Here is a 20,269-nt window from a genome sequence, read left to right on the forward strand (position 1 = left end):
TTGTAAGTTGTCTGAGATGGAACTCTTCTACATGGATTGTTGAGTTTTGGCGCTTTGAAAAGCTAAAGAAGAATGATTTTTCCTTACAACAAAGCATCATCTTCCTAGTTATAAGAAAATGGTTTCTGCACAGAAGATTTCATATTGCCTTCACTGTGAGCTAACAATTGCAACTTAGGACAATTGGATCGGAATTGCATCTCAAGGAGTCATGTTCTTTTAGATCTGGAAGCAGATCTCAGTCTTAGCTTGGTCATGTAGTGCCCCTTTGTTTGTGATGACTTCATCCATAGAATATGATATGCAAATGCTCATATAGTTCCCAGCTTATTCTTGCGTAAAAGTCAGATCCAAGTCTCTGAGAGTTGTTTGCACAGAGAGTTTGAGAACCTTGGAGAATTCCTATAGAAGTAATGGAATAATACAAACATAAATAAATAGGTTTCCACATGGATTGAGTTGTTTGAGGTTAAAGAAGATACATGTCCATATTATTTTTACACATTGAATGCTTGATCAGAAGGCATAAATGGCAGTTGTGTAATATTTGAGAGATAAGGAGTTTTCCTTCAAAACCTCATGTTTTCTCAAATTTGAGCCGAGCTCTAGTGAACATCAATAGCAGATTTCTGCTATAAAAAGATCCTCACATACTCTAGTAGAAGCTTGTTACAGCTTGGTGTTATTTGGGCTTCAATTGACACTTGGCCTTTGTCCTTACTCGGCCCTCGCATCTGTCCATTTTTTTTTAGAGCAAAAAAAAAAATACTCAACAAGAAACATCTTACCTCCCTTGTTTGTCTCTCTTTTGAGTTAAAAGACATGCTTTGTCTCATTAGGGCGATGAAGGCGCTAGCCCAAGCCCATCCTTAGGGGACTTGCTCAGTCCAAGTAGCATACCCCTCCTTTGTATATAGGAGACTTGTCCAGTCTCATCAGAACCTTTGTTTACGTCATTTGTGTCTCAGAGACAAGCCTTGTCTCATATAGAGAGTTTCCCCTTTTAGGAGGCTTACCTAGCCTCATGTTAGAGTGGCCTCCTCTTTTAGAGCGAGTCTTTGACTTGGTAGTGTTATTAGAGATTCTCTGACTCATTTGTACTCCCTCTCTAGTGTTATTAGTTAGGAGTTCGTTTTGATTATAGACTAACTCAGTCTTATTAGAGCTTTGCTCGTTTGAGATCTTAGATTCGTTTTCTCTGTTCTTGGGACAATAACTTTCTTGTTGTGGTTTGTCTCTTTGAGATGCTGGTTGCTTATTCGGGGTTTTCCTTTTTGATTTAAGGCTTCGCCCTAGTTTGTGGTTATGCTTGCGTGTTCCCTATAAGAGTGGAATCATTTTAAGATACAAAAGCTTTGAAATCATTTAAAATCCAAAAATATTAGAAATTTGAAATTCAAAAAACATTTGAAAAACATTAAAACCATTAAATCATTTTGAAGTGTTAGGAGAGTTCGTTTCGAACTACGTTGGCTTGATCCTCTTCCACGAGGTACGTAGTGCAGCTTGAGATCTTCATCCCAAGTCTAGCCAAACTTTGTAAATAAATGCTTTATCCTTTTTTCTTCAAAACCTTGTTTTCAACAAGATCTTCCTCTAGAGTTAGGAGTTTGTCCTAGATAGAGAGTTTTAGAGTTAGGAGTTTGTCTTTGATTTGTTGTGTGCTTGTTTGTGTTTGTTTTAGAGTTAGGGGTTTGTCCTAGAGTTATAGGAGCGCCTCCGTCCGGTCAGTTGGCGATTCACATCGCCGACTGATGGCTAGGTCTAGAATGCGCTAGTGATCCCATTGTTTTCCTTAGAAAATACAGCCTAGTTACACATAGGTTGTAGGAACTACCTGCATTAGCTTAGGGCTAACTTGCATTTAGTTAGGGCATATAGGGTGTCCTAAAATCTACAATTCACTGGAATTTAAATAATCGCTCATGAAGCTTTAATAACTAGTCTGGTCTTTTAGATCGAGTCTAGGATAGAGGTCTAGGTGTCTTAGGCATCATAGCTTAGAATATGTGCGAAGAACTACGTTGCCTTGATTCTCGTGGAGGCGGGGATACGTAGGCTTCTTTAGATGAATATCAGATCATCTAAAGACTCGGGCTGAAGCATTAGAGTCTTAGGTTTTGTTGATAGTACTTTAGGGCTTGTGTTTGTATTTTGTTGTTGATTTTCGCGTAGGATCATGGCAGCGTGTGTGCATTTCCTCGCTTACTTACGTACTTAACTGTAACATTTACCTGCTTATGTGTTTTACCTAGTTGCTTAGTTGTAGTTCTTACCTGCTTAGCTGTAGTTCTTACCTACTTAGCTGTAGTTCTCGCATGTTTAGCTGTAATTCTCTATCTTTATTAGGTTACTGATTATTATCCTTTACTATCGTCTACTGATGTTTGCTCATTGCGCAGGTTTATCTTCTTAGCTGTAACACTTTACGGTATTAATGCATTTTCTATTTGTCATTTACTGCTTTCTAGATGGGATGTGTTAGGATTTTATATTAGGCGGTATGTATTCGCCCCATTGTAGATAGGCGCTATGTGCACGCCATAGGGTTTTAGTATTGCAATTGCTATCTGTCATTTACTGCTTTCTAGATGAGATGTGTTAGGATTTTATATTAGGCGCTATGTATTCGCCCCATTGTAGATAGGCGCTATGTGCACGCCATAGGTTTTTATTATTGCAATTGCTATCTGTCATTTACTGCTTTCTAGATGAGATGTGTTAGGATTTTATATTAGGCGCTATGTATTCGCCCCATTGTAGATAGGCGCTATGTGCACGCCATAGGTTTTTATTATTGCAATTGCTATCTGTCATTTACTGTTTTCTAGATGAAATGTGTTATGATTTTATATTAGGCGCTATGTATTCGCCCCATTGTAGATAGGCGCTATGTGCACGCCATAGGTTTTTATTATTGCAATTCCTATCTGTCATTTACTGTTTTCTAGATGAGATGTGTTAGGATTTTATATTAGGCGCTATGTATTCGCCCCATTGTAGATAGGCGCTATGTGCACGCCGTAGGTTTTTATTTCATTATTCTGTTATTTGCCTGGCATTTTGTTTATTCCTTCTTTCATTTACTATTCATGATTAATTGTTAATTTTAGATTTCTTTTCTTGTACTGATACTATACCTTTAGATGTAGCCTGCATGTGTATGTCTACCAGAACTTAGACACCCATTAGGCATGTCACTCATAACCTAGCTTTGCTTAGGTGACACTTCTTTCATTTCATTTTGTGTATGCTTATTTCTTTATCCTCAGGAAATGCATGCTTAGGTAGACGACTCCTGAGGATTGTTCCTATTTCATATGATTTTTGCCTGAAACTCTTCGAGGTTAATAATAAATGGCATAAGAGACCAAGTGCTTGCACTCGGACGAATTGGGGGTGCTCTTCAGTCCTTCTCCATTCGTAATCAGGCCGAACTCATTCATTTCTGGTTATCCATGGTATACAGAGCCTATTTTGTTTAAGGATCCATGGCCGTATACCATGGATGGCGACTCTGAGTTTGTTTAGGTACGTTTTGATTCCGGACTTGTTCCCGAATCGAGAGGTATCTCTTTTATATGGCCACTCGTACTATGCTATGAGGGTGGCATCCGTTTCGAGAGTTCCTTGGTAGAGCTCTCCTTCACACGTGGATGATCCTAGAGGCCGCTGGGGGCTCGTCCCCCACCTCTCTCCCAGATCGGGGTCTACAGGCTGGCGACTCTGCTGGAGAGTTCTTGGAATATTGCCTAACTTTGTTAAAATGCCATTTATTACTAACTTTGAAGAATTTTGGGCTAAAATCATTCTAAATGGGAATTTAATCGATTAAAATCCAGGGGCACCAAATAGGTGTTTAAAACAAGGGATTCACACACTGCACGGCATACATCATTTTGTTTTTTATTTTTCTCTTATTTGATTTTATTATTATTGGCTTCATGGGATAGATACAGTACATGCCAGATGGGATGTCATTACCCTGATGGGATTGTTGTATCTATTTCTAAGCTATGCGCCGATGCTGCAGCCGTAAACACTAGGCGTACTTGTGTTTACAGCAGCCGATGAGCAATGAAGCATACTATGTATAACACTAGGCGTACTTGTGTTATACATGTTAAGTATGGATCATAAGCATAGTACCTGATATATTGAGTTTGGAGCCCTACTTTCATTTTACATATATTATGTACATGGATATATTTGTTGATTCAGTAAAACCTAATTAGGATCTGCATGTGCTTATATATATATATATTGCATCCATATAAAGACGAACATGTGTTGCTTACGCATGTTGGAGCCTAGATTTAGGAGCCATGTCCTATCCATAGATTATTGTAGCTCACCTTATATGGCTACAGACGCAGTCTTAATACACTCACCAGTCTGTCATGAGTCAAGACCTCCTTGACTCCGCTAGATTAGACTAGGGATGGTGCCCCTGGTTAGGGTGTATATATGTATATGTACTTATTTATATTAATTATTAGTTTAGGGCTTTCGTATTTAATGAGGGTTCCTTATCTAATTCAAATCAATTATATCAATCAAATTTTTAGATTTAGACCTAGCCTGTGGCTCTTTCTCTGTCACTTTCATGGCTGTGGTTTACCTTTTGATCCATTGGTTACATTCCACTTGTAAATCCATTGGTTACATTCCACCTGTATATCCATTGGTTAGGATTTACCTTTTTATAGAAATTCTTTGTACATAAAAATTATTTGCGTGTTCATCTTTCATTCAGATTTTATATCTGGTCCTTGACCCTGCTTTTGTCATTCTTATGGCCATGGTCTATCATATGAGCGATTGATTATCCATTTGATCTATGTTTTCCCGTCCTTCACTTTGTACTCTTGTATCATACCGTGATCATTAATGGATTGGTTATGTCTTGCCCATCTATCCCATGAGTGCATGATTAATGCTGAGATCAAAACCTATTTAGATTAAGGTTGTTTATCGTTCTTGACTCTTTCATACCCGAAAGAAGAGAAGTCATACCCGAAGAAAATTTAAAGGAGTTGATTGAGGATTTCTTTGAGACCCAGTTCACTTAGATCATGTCATCATTTTTGACATTTTGACTCGAGGTACCAACAGATATGCTCAAGATTGCTCTTATTTCTATTTGTTAAGAATTTTTATCTCATGACTGTTGATCTAGTGTGTGCGCTTCCAAGTCAAGAGTCTGTGTTCAGCAAAAGACCATTCCTCCAAAAGACTAACCATGTCCAATCACATTTAATCCAGATAGTTTATTGCTTCACCCACATTGTCAACATAGCCTTTTGTTGTCCCATTTAACCTAGACCTTGTGGAGTTACCTTTTCTGAGATTCCTACTCCGGGATCAAACTCTATAGTTTTCATTATCGTGAAGGAAGGCTTGCTACTCGTAAATTTTCAGTGCTAATCATTTACTTATAAAAAGATAGTCATTGTCCTAAAGTTTGTCTTTTGATGAATAAATGCCAATTCTCAATTCGAAGTTGGCAAGTCAAGTTGTGCCAATATTAGTCTTGAGTGTGTTGAGTCCATTAGTCTTTTCATTGAGTCAATGTTTAGTACTTTTGAGGCTTGTCAGAAAAAATGTCATGTTTGTCATTGTTGTTCATTCAGAGTCAGTGTTTTGACCTTTGTTAAATTCAATGTAGAGTCCATTGAGGCGCGTCAAAAATCATCATCAATGTACATGAAATTTTCATTGAAATAAACTCTTAGTCCAGCATTATCGGTATTCTTATGATTCACTCTTAGATCCAATGTTTAAAATAACTAAATACACCCTTCTCGGATGAGAATGCAGGCGAAATTTCTCTTGAGATCTGAAAAATGATCAAACTAGAGAAAGAGCGTCTAGCATAGCCACTTAAAGAGGAAATCGAAGCTATTGATAGTGGTATTGAAATTCGAAACTCAGGAAAGCTGGATTGGCAAAACTTTATCTCCCGAGGAGAGCGAGGAATTGATAAACCTGTTTATAGGGGTTTGAGGTAGTCTTGCTTGATCCTATAAGGATAAACCAGGGGAACGCCCTGTTGTTGTGAAAAGCAAGACTCCATCAGCTTTAGATATCAGTCGAAAAGCAAAATCCAAGAGAGTGGAGCATCAGACATCCAGTTGAGCTGATGAGAAGTTTAGAGAAGACTTTCAGAAAATGAAGTCATCAATTCGAACTCGAAAAGAGCTTTTGAGCTACATGTTTTCAATGAGATTCTGAGGTAGAATATTTCAAGAAAAAGGACATTTTTAATGTTTAGAATATGAGAGAAAGACAAAGAGAAGGGAATGTGTCCATATGACAATTTTTTTTGGAATATCAAAGACCCAGATGATGGAGTCAATGAGATAGATCGCATATGAGAATCGTCTTTACTACTTGGAGCCAAATGAAAGTTGAAGAATCTTGAGCATGAATTCAAGATCTCGAGAAGATAATGGAGCACCGTGGTTAAAGTCTTGCCGGAAAACCGCCAGACTCCTCGATAAAAATATTCAAAGTCTTTGAACCTTAAGCAAAAGAGCTTGTGCACCAAAACACCAGGAGGTCATCTTTGGACGTTTGAGCCTTTATAGCCAAAATCCTAACGTTTAAAAATTCGTTTGTAAACCCTTTGGGCCAAAAATTCAAATCAAACCATTTTTTTTTCTAACCACATTATAAACCAGGGGCATTTTTTTATGAGTTTGAACTACGTTATGACCTGATCCCCATCTCTTCAGGAGTACGTAGGTAGCCTGATTTATTCAAGTTCGGTCAACCTTTGGAATAAATGTCAATTATTCCCTTACAAAATTTGAAGCTAAAGGCTAAACCATTCTTTGATAAACCCCATAGCGAACTACGCGGACCTGATCCTCCATTTTTGGGGTACGTAGGAATTCTGGCAAGACCAGATTCGGTCCAAATCGTTTGAACCTTTGATATCTACCCCTTTTGAACCCAAGTCCACCTAGAAAGTCCTTCTGGTGAAACAAGCAAAGGTTCAAGGCGAATGAAAAAAAACAGAAAGAAAAGAAAAGAAGGAGTCTGAAGACCCGCTAGGTTGAAAACCCGAAAGGGTGGCCTAGAGAAAAAGGAGAACCATTTTCTTGCTAAGTCTACAACCAAAGGAGTTGGCTTATGCAAAGTGAGGGTAGCAGTCTGATAGATTGAAAACTCAAGAAGGCAATCCAGTCAGGGGCAAAGACTTTCCAAAAAGTGAGCTGATAAGGCATGGAAGGAGTTCCTCAATTATGGAGAACTCTGAAATTTGAGTAGTATGAGAATTCCAGGCAAAAGCTAAGGCAAATGGTTTGCTAGACCAGAAACCTGGAATGTAATAATCATGAGTTCCCACCAGAGGAGACTCAAAGAGATGAAGAAGCAATCACTACACAGGGCAGGATCTTGGAATCCGAGTAGGGTCCACAGGACTTACTTTGACACCTTTCTAAACTAGGGGCATTAAGACTAAGCAATCCGAAGGGGGTAATAACCATGACGGAAATTCAGATGGAGGAAATTAGAACCTCTTGACATTGTTTTTGAGATTACTCTAAAAGTGGCTAGCCTTACCATAACAAAATAACACATCAGATCTAACGGTGAATCGAAAGTGAGTTAAGTCCCTTGAATAATCTACATCTTCTTTGTTGAGTCCTTAGAAGTCTGTTTTTCATTGATATTCATTTTCTTCTAAAGTCCATAGTGTATGGCACTGGAAAAAGCGGGTGTATACCTTCTGAAATGCGAAGAAAATTCAAAGTAGATCCTGGTTTATGAATCAAGGAAGAGGCAAGTCACATTTTGTTCAAAGTTGTCAGAGACATCAAAGCCTGAAACATTGAGCAAAAGGAAGAATGCTTACATTCAGCCTTTGTGGAGATGGTTTTACCATTATACCAAAGAAAGAACCCATGCAAATTTAAATTTTCCTACTTACCTTGGTTCTGCTTTCTTAAGACTCTTATCATGGAAGTACATCATACTAGGGGCATCTTTTATGACTTGCGTCATAAAAGATATTAAACAATGATAATTAGGATATCTATTCTTACCAAATAGAGACGAGAGAAGCTTGAACACACTCTTTGAGTTGAATTCTTTGATTAAATTGTCTCTTTTGGAGTCAAAGTTTCAGAAACTTCAATTTCCAGCGGAGTCTAGAACCTACTCCTACAGTCTTCAAACCTCAGCAAAATGCTTCTCACATGTTAAAGAGAGTCATTACCCAAAAATCTCATCAATCTATTTGAGTTTTGCTTTCAGCAAAGATCATGCACTCTTAGTTACTCTCGACAAGAGATAACTAATCCATTAGTGAAATCAATCAAAGTTGTCAATTTTTTCAATCACTTCTTTATAGTTTTTAATAAGGATAGAAATTGATAGCTCCGTACTTCGGAGTCTAGCTTTTCTTTCATCATTTTGAATTTTTTTAATAAGGATAGAAATTGACAGCTCTGTGCTTTGGAGTTTGCCTTTCTTCCATCTTTTGAGTTTTTAATAAGGATAGAAACTGACGGTTCTCTGATTCGGAGTCTAGTTTTTTTTTCCTTTCATCGTTTTTGAGAAGTTTTAACTAAAGTAGAAAATTATTGGAGTCCGTATTGCGCGGTTTGGTCTTTTTCTTTAGTTTTCGAAAAAATAAATAAATCTTTGAGCGTTTAGTTCGTACTTGCTTTGGTAAAGACTCTTTGAGTGTTTGGTTTATACGTGTTTTGGTAAAATTTCAAAAAAAAAAAAAAAAAAACTCTTTAAGTGCTTAGTTTTATACTTGTTTTGGTGAAATTTTTCATACAACGATAAAAAAAAAACTCTTTGAGTGTTTGGTTTTGAACTTGTATGGAGCTGGTTTATGCGGCACCATATAAATCAAGGATGATCCGTAATGTGTTGCTACCTAACTGGTTAGGAGTCAGGCATATCTGCGAAGATGTTCATATGAAACTGGTTTGTGCAGAATCATATGAATCTGGATTTACATGGAGCTGGTTTATGCGGCACCATATAAATCTTGGGTGATTCGCTATCTTGAAAGAGAGGAGTCAGAGTTATCAGAGTAGCTAAACAAATGGATTTTCAGCAATAGTCTGTATAGCTATCACCCTGGTCTTTGACCTAATTGATAATAAAAAAAAACTCTTTGAGTGTTTGGTTTTGTGTTTTGTTTTGGTATATCTGTGAAGGGTTCATATGGAACTGATTTATGCAGAACCATACGAATCTGGATTTACATGGAGCTGGTTTATGCAGCACCGCATTTATTTTGAAAAATTGCATGGAGCTGGTTTATGCAGCACCACATTTATTTTGAAAAATTGCATAAAGGTGGTTTATGCAGCACCATACTTTAAAAAAAAATCTTTGGATGTTTGGTTTTATAATATCTGTGAAAGGTTCATATGGATCTGATTTTTGCAGAACCATACGAATCTGGATTTATATGGAGCTGGTTTATGAGGCACCATTTTTGTTTTGAAATTTTTTTTTGATATTTCATAAAAAAAAAAAAAAAAACTCTTTGAGTGTTTGGTTTTGTGTTTTGTTTTGGTATATCTGTGAAAGGTTCACATGGAACTTATTTATGCAGAACCATACGGATCTGGATTTACCTAGAGCTGGTTTATGCAGCACCATTTTTGTTTTTGAAAAAGTTTTGATATCTCATATAAAAAAAACTCTTTAAGTGTTTGGTTTTGTGTTTTGTTATCGTATATCTGTGAAAGATTTGCATGGAGCTGGTTTATGAGGCATCGCGTTTATTTTTGAAAAATTACATGGAGCTGGTTTATGCAGCACCACACTTTAAAAAAATAATCTTTGGATGTTTGGTTTTGTAATATCTGTGAAGGGTTCATATGGATCTGGTTTTTGCGGAACCATAAGAATCTGGATTTGTAAGGAGCAAGTTTATGCAGCACCGCATAGTAAAAAAAAAAACTCTTTTGAGTGTTTGGTTTTATGCTTGTTTTTGTATATCTGAGAGGAGGTTCATAAGGATCTGGTTTGTGCAGAACCATACGAATTTGGATTTCCATGGAGCTAGTTTATGCGGCACCAGATAAAGAAAAAATTCTTTGAGTGTTTGGATTTTATATTTGTTTTGAGAAGGACTTGATATAAATATCTTAGAGTGTTTGTGTTCTGTGTTTGTTTGTTTAGTTGAGTCATGAGCGTTAGAGAGAGGCTACTTCTTTAAGATGTCAGGGTTACCTTTTTTTTTAAGGGTTAGTGAAAGATCACTTCCCTATTTGCTTTGAGTCTTGTAGTGTCTTTTTGTTGTTTTACTTTTGTGGATACCATTTTTGAACCAAAAATCCAAAAATTACTTTGTTTTATTTTAGGGTCGATCAAAATGAGTTGTCTGTTCGGCTTTGGCATTCACGCAACAAGCACGCTCTGCCAAAGAGGGGCATCTGTAGACATCCCATTTTGACCTGACCCGTGTTCGCGGTGTTTGTGCAAGGCGCTATCCAATCAATGAGTTAGGACCCCAAATTCTACCCTAAGATAGGTCAGGGTCTCACTAAGATCCCCATAAAATTTTATTAAAATCCGAGCTCGTCTACTTAGTAAATGAGCCAAGAGAGTAAGCGCAATGCAGACCAAAAGGGGGGTTGAATTAATCCAAATGAAGGCTGTCCACGGGAAGAAAAGAGTTTAAAAGTGTCTTTTAATTCAAAAGGGGGGTGAGTTATCCTGTGATGGGCGCGCCCAAGTCAAATAAGACAAATCTGGCGAGCGTGCCTCATCAAGTGGGGGTGCGAATATTAGCACTTTTATTTTCATATAAAAAAATCAAAAAAGGAGGAGTGGGGGTTTTTCATTTTCTCCGAAATTTTCGAGGGAGGGGGAGAGGAGAGAAAACCCAGATCTGAAACCCGAATCCATCTTCTCCGACCTAGCTCCGGCAAGCCTCCGGCCAAGATCCGATCCCCTTCATCCTCTTCTCTCCAATCGTACCGCACCGCCATCTCCCCATCCCAATCCCCAACTCCTTTTCTTCTTTTTTCTTCTGCTACTCTTCCTCTACCGGCCTTATCTTCGACCCTAACACCGGCGGATTTCCATTAAACCCAGCCAAAATCATTAGATCAGCTCATTCATTTCTTAGATCCTTCTTCACTCTCTCAGATCTAACATCTTTACACCACTATCAAACCCTAATCTTAGAGAGGGAGAGAGAGAAGAGAGATTAAGAGAGAGAGAGAGAATAGATCTGGATCTAAATATCCTTGTCCGAAACCCTAGTTTCTTCCTTTTCTTCTTCGATCTCCTTCTACGACGAAATCGTCGGAGATCCGGTTGATTTCCCTCTCACGAATTACCTCATTTGTTATCAGAGCTCGCGAGCAAGAATTTCTTAATTCTTGCCGATCTTGGAAGGGAAGAGTGGAGGATCTGCTGTAGATCTCAAAGGATCCGTTGTTCTTGGAGAAAATATATGAAATCAGATTAAGGGCGTGAAGCAGAAATTCAGATCCTCTGTGATTCGTGCATATTTTTTTTCAGAAAAGGTGGTTCCAGCGTGCATTTTTTTTGAAAAATTTCCTCTACAAGTAAGATCTTCGACCTCTGTTCTTATTTCTTTTACAAGTCAATAAGATTTTTGGAAGAAATCGTGAATATTTGGTTGTTAAGGCAGCAAGAACTCTCCGATCAGATCTGGAGTCACGATTTTTATTTTTTATTTTTTCTTTCTTCAATCCATTTTTTGGATTTTTTTTTATTTTTTTATTTTTTTCCTTTCAATTCTCAAATCTGGTTGGATGTGTATGCTCCATGATTTTCTGGATGAAGCTGTTTCCTGAATGGTGCATTGAAATTTCTGTGAAAATTGAAGCCAATCTGGAGTAATTGAGGCTTCAACAAATACTGATCGTTGCTCAGTTGTTGTAAGTTGTCTGAGATGGAACTCTTCTACATGGATTGTTGAGTTTTGGCGCTTTGAAAAGCTAAAGAAGAATGATTTTTCCTTACAACAAAGCATCATCTTCCTAGTTATAAGAAAATGGTTTCTGCACAGAAGATTTCATATTGCCTTCACTGTGAGCTAACAATTGTAACTTAGGACAATTGGATCGGAATTGCATCTCAAGGAGTCATGTTCTTTTAGATCTAGAAGCAGATCTCAGTCTTAGCTTGGTCATGTAGTGCCCCTTTGTTTGTGATGATTTCATCCATAGAATATGATATGCAAATGCTCATATAGTTCCCAGCTTATTCTTGCGTAAAAGTCAGATCCAAGTCTCTGAGAGTTGTTTGCACAGAGAGTTTGAGAACCTTGGAGAATTCCTATAGAAGTAATGGAATAATACAAACATAAATAAATAGGTTTCCACATGGATTGAGTTGTTTGAGGTTAAAGAAGATACATGTCCATATTATTTTTACACATTGAATGCTTGATCAGAAGGCATAAATGGCAGTTGTGTAATATTTGAGAGATAAGGAGTTTTCCTTCAAAACCTCATGTTTTCTCAAATTTGAGCCGAGCTCTAGTGAACATCAATAGCAGATTTCTGCTATAAAAAGATCCTCACATACTCTAGTAGAAGCTTGTTACAGCTTGGTGTTATTTGGGCTTCAATTGACACTTGGCCTTTGTCCTTACTCGGCCCTCGCATCTGTCCATTTTTTTTTAGAGCAAAAAAAAAAAAAAATACTCAACAAGAAACATCTTACCTCCCTTGTTTGTCTCTCTTTTGAGTTAAAAGACATGCTTTGTCTCATTAGGGCGATGAAGGCGCTAGCCCAAGCCCATCCTTAGGGGACTTGCTCAGTCCAAGTAGCATACCCCTCCTTTGTATATAGGAGACTTGCCCAGTCTCATCAGAACCTTTGTTTACGTCATTTGTGTCTCAGAGACAAGCCTTGTCTCATATAGAGAGTTTCCCCTTTTAGGAGGCTTACCTAGCCTCATGTTAGAGTGGCCTCCTCTTTTAGAGCGAGTCTTTGACTTGGTAGTGTTATTAGAGATTCTCTGACTCATTTGTACTCCCTCTCTAGTGTTATTAGTTAGGAGTTCGTTTTGATTATAGACTAACTCAGTCTTATTAGAGCTTTGCTCGTTTGAGATCTAGATTCGTTTTCTCTGTTCTTGGGACAATAACTTTCTTGTTGTGGTTTGTCTCTTTGAGATGCTGGTTGCTTATTCGGGGTTTTCCTTTTTGATTTAAGGCTTCGCCCTAGTTTGTGGTTATGCTTGCGTGTTCCCTATAAGAGTGAAATCATTTTAAGTTACAAAAGCTTTGAAATCATTTAAAATCCAAAAATATTAGAAATTTGAAATTCAAAAAACATTTGAAAAACATTAAAACCATTAAATCATTTTGAAGTGTTAGGAGAGTTCGTTTCGAACTACGTTGGCTTGATCCTCTTCCACGAGGTACGTAGTGCAGCTTGAGATCTTCATCCCAAGTCTAGCCAAACTTTGTAAATAAATGCTTTATCCTTTTTTCTTCAAAACCTTGTTTTCAACAAGATCTTCCTCTAGAGTTAGGAGTTTGTCCTAGATAGAGAGTTTTAGAGTTAGGAGTTTGTCTTTGATTTGTTGTGTGCTTGTTTGTGTTTGTTTTAGAGTTAGGGGTTTGTCCTAGAGTTATAGGAGCGCCTCCGTCCGGTCAGTTGGCGATTCACATCGCCGACTGATGGCTAGGTCTAGAATGCGCTAGTGATCCCATTGTTTTCCTTAGAAAATACAGCCTAGTTACACATAGGTTGTAGGAACCACCTGCATTAGCTTAGGGCTAACTTGCATTTAGTTAGGGCATATAGGGTGTCCTAAAATCTACAATTCACTGGAATTTAAATAATCGCTCATGAAGCTTTAATAACTAGTCTGGTCTTTTAGATCGAGTCTAGGATAGAGGTCTAGGTGTCTTAGGCATCATAGCTTAGAATATGTGCGAAGAACTACGTTGCCTTGATTCTCGTGGAGGCGGGGATACGTAGGCTTCTTTAGATGAATATCAGATCATCTAAAGACTCGGGCTGAAGCATTAGAGTCTTAGGTTTTGTTGATAGTACTTTAGGGCTTGTGTTTGTATTTTGTTGTTGATTTTCGCGTAGGATCATGGCAGCGTGTGTGCATTTCCTTGCTTACTTACGTACTTAGCTGTAACATTTACCTGCTTATGTGTTTTACCTACTTGCTTAGTTGTAGTTCTTACCTGCTTAGCTGTAGTTCTTACCTGCTTAGCTGTAGTTCTCGCATGTTTAGCTGTAATTCTCTATCGTTATTAGGTTACTGATTATTATCCTTTACTATCGTCTACTGATGTTTGCTCATTGCGCAGGTTTATCTTCTTAGCTGTAACACTTTACGGTATTACTGCATTTTCTATTTGTCATTTACTGCTTTCTAGATGGGATGTGTTAGGATTTTATATTAGGCGCTATGTATTCACCCCATTGTAGATAGGCGCTATATGCACGCCATAGGTTTTTATTATTGCAATTGCTATCTGTCATTTACTGCTTTCTAGATGAGATGTGTTAGGATTTTATATTAGGCGCTATGTATTCGCCCCATTGTAGATAGGCGCTATGTGCACGCCATAGGTTTTTATTATTGCAATTGCTATCTGTCATTTACTGCTTTCTAGATGAGATGTGTTAGGATTTTATATTAGGCGCTATGTATTCGCCCCATTGTAGATAGGTGCTATGTGCACGCCATAGGTTTTTATTATTGCAATTGCTATCTGTCATTTACTGTTTTCTAGATGAAATGTGTTAGGATTTTGTATTAGGCGCTATGTATTCGCCCCATTGTAGATAGGCGCTATGTGCACGCCATAGGTTTTTATTATTGCAATTGCTATCTGTCATTTACTGTTTTCTAGATGAGATGTGTTAGGATTTTATATTAGGCGCTATGTATTCGCTCCATTGTAGATAGGCGCTATGTGCACGCCGTAGGTTTTTATTTCATTATTCTGTTATTTGCTTGGCATTTTGTTTATTCCTTATTTCATTTACTATTCATGATTAATTGTTAATTTTAGATTTCTTTTCTTGTACTGATACTATACCTTTAGCTGTAGCCTGCATGTGTATGTCTACCAGAACTTAGACACCCATTAGGCATGTCACTCATAACCTAGCTTTGCTTAGGTGACACTTCTTTCATTTCATTTTGTGTATGCTTATTTTTTTATCCTCAGGAAATGCATGCTTAGGTAGACGACTCCTGAGGATTGTTCCTATTTCATATGATTTTTGCCTGAAACTCTTCGAGATTAATAATAAATGGCATAAGAGACCAAGTACTTGCACTCGGACGAATTGGGGGTGCTCTTCAGACCTTCTCCATTCGTAGTCAGGCGCGAACTCATTCATTTCTGGTTATCCATGGTATACAGAGCCTATTTTGTTTAAGGATCCATGGCCGTATACCATGGATGGCGACTCTGAGTTTGTTTAGGTACGTTTCGAATCCGGACTTATTCCTGAATCGAGAGGTATCTCTTTTATATCGCCACTCGTGCTATGCTATGAGGGTGGCATCCGTTTCGAGAGTTCCTTGGTAGAGCTCTTCTTCACACGTGGATGATCCTAGAGGCCGCTGGGGGCTCGTCCCCCACCTCTCTCCCGGATCGGGGTCCACACTGAACTTTCATTTGGGCCATCTCTTCTTTCATAGAGACCATATCCCGGGTAAGATTCACCATCATCTCTTGAATTTTAGCTAGCGCATCATTGGGTTCAGCCATTTGGACAGATTCTGAGGATTCAGATGACTCGGATAAAGTGGGTACAGATTGCTCAGGTAAGGTTAGCGATTCAAATTGACGAATGAGTCTAGACGTCGTTGACTGTCTAGACCACGCAGGTTGACTGACACTTGAGGGAGCGATGTTTGCTCGATTTTAGAATCCTGTGCTGGAAATTAACATACTAAATTAAAATGATAACAATTGAGATAAAGTATTCTGCACCAATAAAGATATGAGAAAATCATGAATACTATTCCATTGATCAATAGTCAAACTGTAGTTACAATCAAAACATTAATCTTTGTTAACAATTGGATGAAAGTAACTATTTACAATGAAATTTAAAGAAATTAAAATGACAATTTCATGAAAAAGAATCTTCAAAGCTCTCCCATTCAAGCTCTTCGATTGGCGGGCTCCTCCAGTATTTCTCCTTTCCGAAGCCTAGACACGAAAGCCAATGTCCTCTCTATGACTTTGTCTCTCCAAGTAGCTACTATTGAATCAATGAGATCAGGACTAAGGTCTTCACAACAAGGTGGTGTAATAACGCTGGGAGGACACAAGATCCCAGCAATCTGACGAGGGAAACACAAAGGTCCATAGAAAGAAGACTTTTCTAAACCCATAAGATAAACAAATGAGTATAGGGAGGTGCTAGTGATAATTTGTGGGCATGACTGACTTACCCAACGAAATTGGCTTTCCCCTACATTTTGCAACCAATGGTGCCAATCATTAAGCGGAGGTTGCTTAACCTTTGCTTTCCAGGAGTGAAAGCTCTTAAGGGTGTACTCGATGCGGTTCTGTGGCTGAAGGATAGTGAGTTTTTCACAAAGCCACACGTATAGCAACTTAGCACATCCGAAAAAATTAACCTGAACCTTTTTACTAGCAATAAGGTCTAAGCCATAAAAGGTTTCTGCTAACATGGTAGGGACATAATTTCTCCCCTCATTAATTTGTTCTACTATCTTCAACAAGGTGAAAGGGGTAGCACTAGAATCTCCACGAATGACATGGTGTGCAAAGACAGCAAAGGTTAAGGCACTACGTCGACATTCCTAAAAACGGGAGTCGGCAGGATGGACGTTTTTGGAAAAGAGTTCAATAAGGGCTTGAAATTGCACATTCTTCTTTGTTAAGCATGGCAAAGTCTTTACAATCTTATTTTCGAATAATTTGCAAAAAAGATCACGAGGAGAGTCTATGCTCGAAGGTCGGATCCAAAATCCTTCAGGAGGGAGCTCTAACAGGGTACACCAATCTTCAAATATAGGACAAAGTTCAAAAGACCCAAATCGAAAGACATGAAAAATAGGATCCCAAAGTCCAGCAACTGCTTGAAGAAACTTTCAATTTATACCACGACTATTCAGATGAGTAAACGAACTGATGAAATGCTCAGCCTTACTCCTTTCTTCACACCTTAGCGGAAAAGATTTGATAGTCTCAGCTATCCATTTGTCTAACAAATTGTTCGCCATGATCAGACCTAACATTCAGATAAGACAAAGATCATGAGGGAACAGGGATAACTTGGTATAGACAAATGACAAGGATAACTTGGCAATCAATTATATGAAAAGGATACGATTAATGATCCTGAATTTTCATCAATGATTAAAGATGATAAGTAGATCAGAGAAGTAGACCATGGCCACAAAATGAAAAAAGTAGGTCATAGACCGGGTCTAAATCTGACGATGGATACCAATAACTGTATGATCAAGGAGATCGGTAATTATAGACCATGGCCATAAAGACAGCGAGTAAGCTATCGACCAGATCTAAGACAAAGCAAACAGACAAGCCAGGATCTAACCTAATGGGTAATATACACAATACGGATATATGACACAACAATAGAATGGGTACACAATCGGAGGGTAATGTACATCGTGGGCCTGAGAATGACAGGTACAGGCCTCCAATCAGGTAAACCTAAAAGAATGCAAATGCGATTGACTAAACCAATGATATCCCACTAGAAATGGGTCCTAATCTAATCAACCGACTGAATCAGATATATACAAGGAATCTGTACAATCCGAGAATGAAAAGACAGGCTATAACCACAATAATGGCAAAAGAAATGCCACCAACCATATCAAAAGAATGTAAATAGAATGAATTAGACCAGGAATACCCACTGGGAATGGGTTCTAATCTAAACAGTCGATTCATCCAATAGGATAGGTACAAAAAGATGGCAAAAACTGTGAACCGACTCAGCAAATAAGACATGTACAAAGGAACGACACAACTGTATACTCAGGAATCAGAACGTAGACCATGGTCAAGATAACAACCGAGGAAAATTACCGACCAAGTTAGAGAACTGGAGAATGAAAGAATATAGCTAATAGTTAGACCCGAAAACTTTACTGATGGACAAGTCATGGTCTAACAACTATCACAAGGAGCGATTAGGTTCACAGATTTTAAATGAAACGGATGACGAGGAATCAAGAAATTGACCATGGTCATAAAAGGTGGTGAACAAGAACCATCGGCCAGATCCAAGACTGAAGTAATGAACAAACTCTAATCGGTGATAATAGACCAGAAAACCTCAGTAGAAAGTAGGCCTCGATCTGACAGCCAGCAGAACGGATATAATTTCGAGATACAGGAATAATCATGTGATAAAGATGACAGGGTGAACTGCGATCTGGATGATGACCAAGCAAGAGCAAGAGTCAACGACCGGGTCTAGAGGAATGGTATGACTGAAATAGATAGAGAAACCTTATTCGAAAAGATAAGCCATAATCTAAGAATAACACACTATACACACATATACATACATATATATATACACACCCTAACCAGGGGCACCAGCCTTAATCTAATCTAACAGAGTCGAGAAAGTCTTGACTCAAGACAGACTGATGAGTGTACTAGGACCGTGTTGTAGCCATATAAAGTAAACTACCCTAGTCTACAAGTGGGACAAGGCTTCTGACTTTAGGCTCCACATGTGTAAGCAACACATGTTTGCCACTATATGAATGCAATATATATATATAAACACGGGTACTTCCTAGTTGGGTTTCACTAAGTCGATAAGTATATACATAATATATAAACAAAGTAGGGCTCCGGACTCAATCTATCGGGTACTATACGTATGAACCATACTTAATATGTATAACAAAAGTACGCCCAATGTTATACATAGTATGCTTCATTGCTCATCGACTGCTGTAGGCACCCCCATTTTGCTAGACTTTAAAAAAAAAGATTTGGTAGTTTGTCAAGTTTTGAGTCCGTATTCCACCTAGGATTAGGCATCTGTGCATTTTAAGGTAGATTTCGCTTCATTTAAGGAATTCTGAAGTTGATTCGCGATCCTGAAGGTCTCTAGGGGGTTCCTTTGGCCTCTGAAAGATGAAAGTTCAAGTTTCCAAGCAAATGAAAAAACCTGCTATTTTTAGAATTTTCTGGGTTTCCCTCATTTTTGCCTATTTTGCACTGCAGGGGTATTTTGGTCATTCCCGATGTGTCTCGTTTGACCCCCGAGTTATATTTGAGAAATCTTGAGTGATTTCATAAATTTTGAAAAAACTGCTATTTTTAGAAACTCATGGGGCTTCCACATTTTCATCATCTTATTGATATTTCAATCATTTCTCATATATCCAAAACCATCTTGAGGGTACGGCTGATGGATTAGGAGTAATTTCGTAAGATTTGGGAAACCTGCTAAATTTAGATCTCTCAAGATTTTCTCTTATTCTCGACTGCTATTTTAGACATTTCCAAAATATCATATTTGGTCCCTAAGATTGTGTCTAAGAAATCTTGAGTCCGTTCATAAATTTTCAAAAAACTGCTATTTTTGGAATTTCTCAGGGTTCCCTAGTCTCGCCAAATTCTAGCACCTCGGGGTAATTTGGTCTTTTCCTGTGTAATTCTTTTGATCCCCGAAATATGTCTGAGAGATTATGAATGATTTCCTGAATTTTGGAAAACCTGCTAAATTTAGAATTTCTCAGGGGTTTCGCTTAATTTGGAAATTCTAAGTGTTGAGGGCATTTTGGGTATTTTCAGGGGATACCAAATGATCATGTTTAATATTACTCACCGAAAGGACCCAATTTTAAAAGTTTCTATTTTTGAAGTTTGACCACAAAGACTTTCCATTTTTAATTTCCCTTTAGAGGTGAATCAATCTGAGGGTATTTTGGTCGCATTTGGATGTCTAACAGTTAAAAAGGGGCATTTTGGTCTGAAAAGTTATTTTTCAAAAAAGATGGTCCGATCATGTGTGAGGGATGCACCATAAATGTCAAATGGGTTGGGTCCATATATAGAATGTTGAATTTAGAAAGATTTTATTGAATTTTTATGGAAAAACCCGAAACCCGTGTGAAATGGCCCATTGGGCTAAAGCCCGCAAAGATGGAGCTCATGTGGGTTCACCCATATGGGTCAACCACCATGGTGGGCGGCCCACATGGTTGATCTACATGAGTTGAGCACCCAACCTTGATGATGTCACAATGGTGACATCATATTTGTTAAAAGAAAAATAAAAAGAATAA

The sequence above is a fragment of the Tasmannia lanceolata genome, unplaced genomic scaffold, assembly GCF_043159265.1.
Source record: "Tasmannia lanceolata isolate RefF3 unplaced genomic scaffold, GAP_Taslan_0.1 ptg000013l, whole genome shotgun sequence".
Lineage (NCBI taxonomy): Eukaryota > Viridiplantae > Streptophyta > Magnoliopsida > Canellales > Winteraceae > Tasmannia > Tasmannia lanceolata.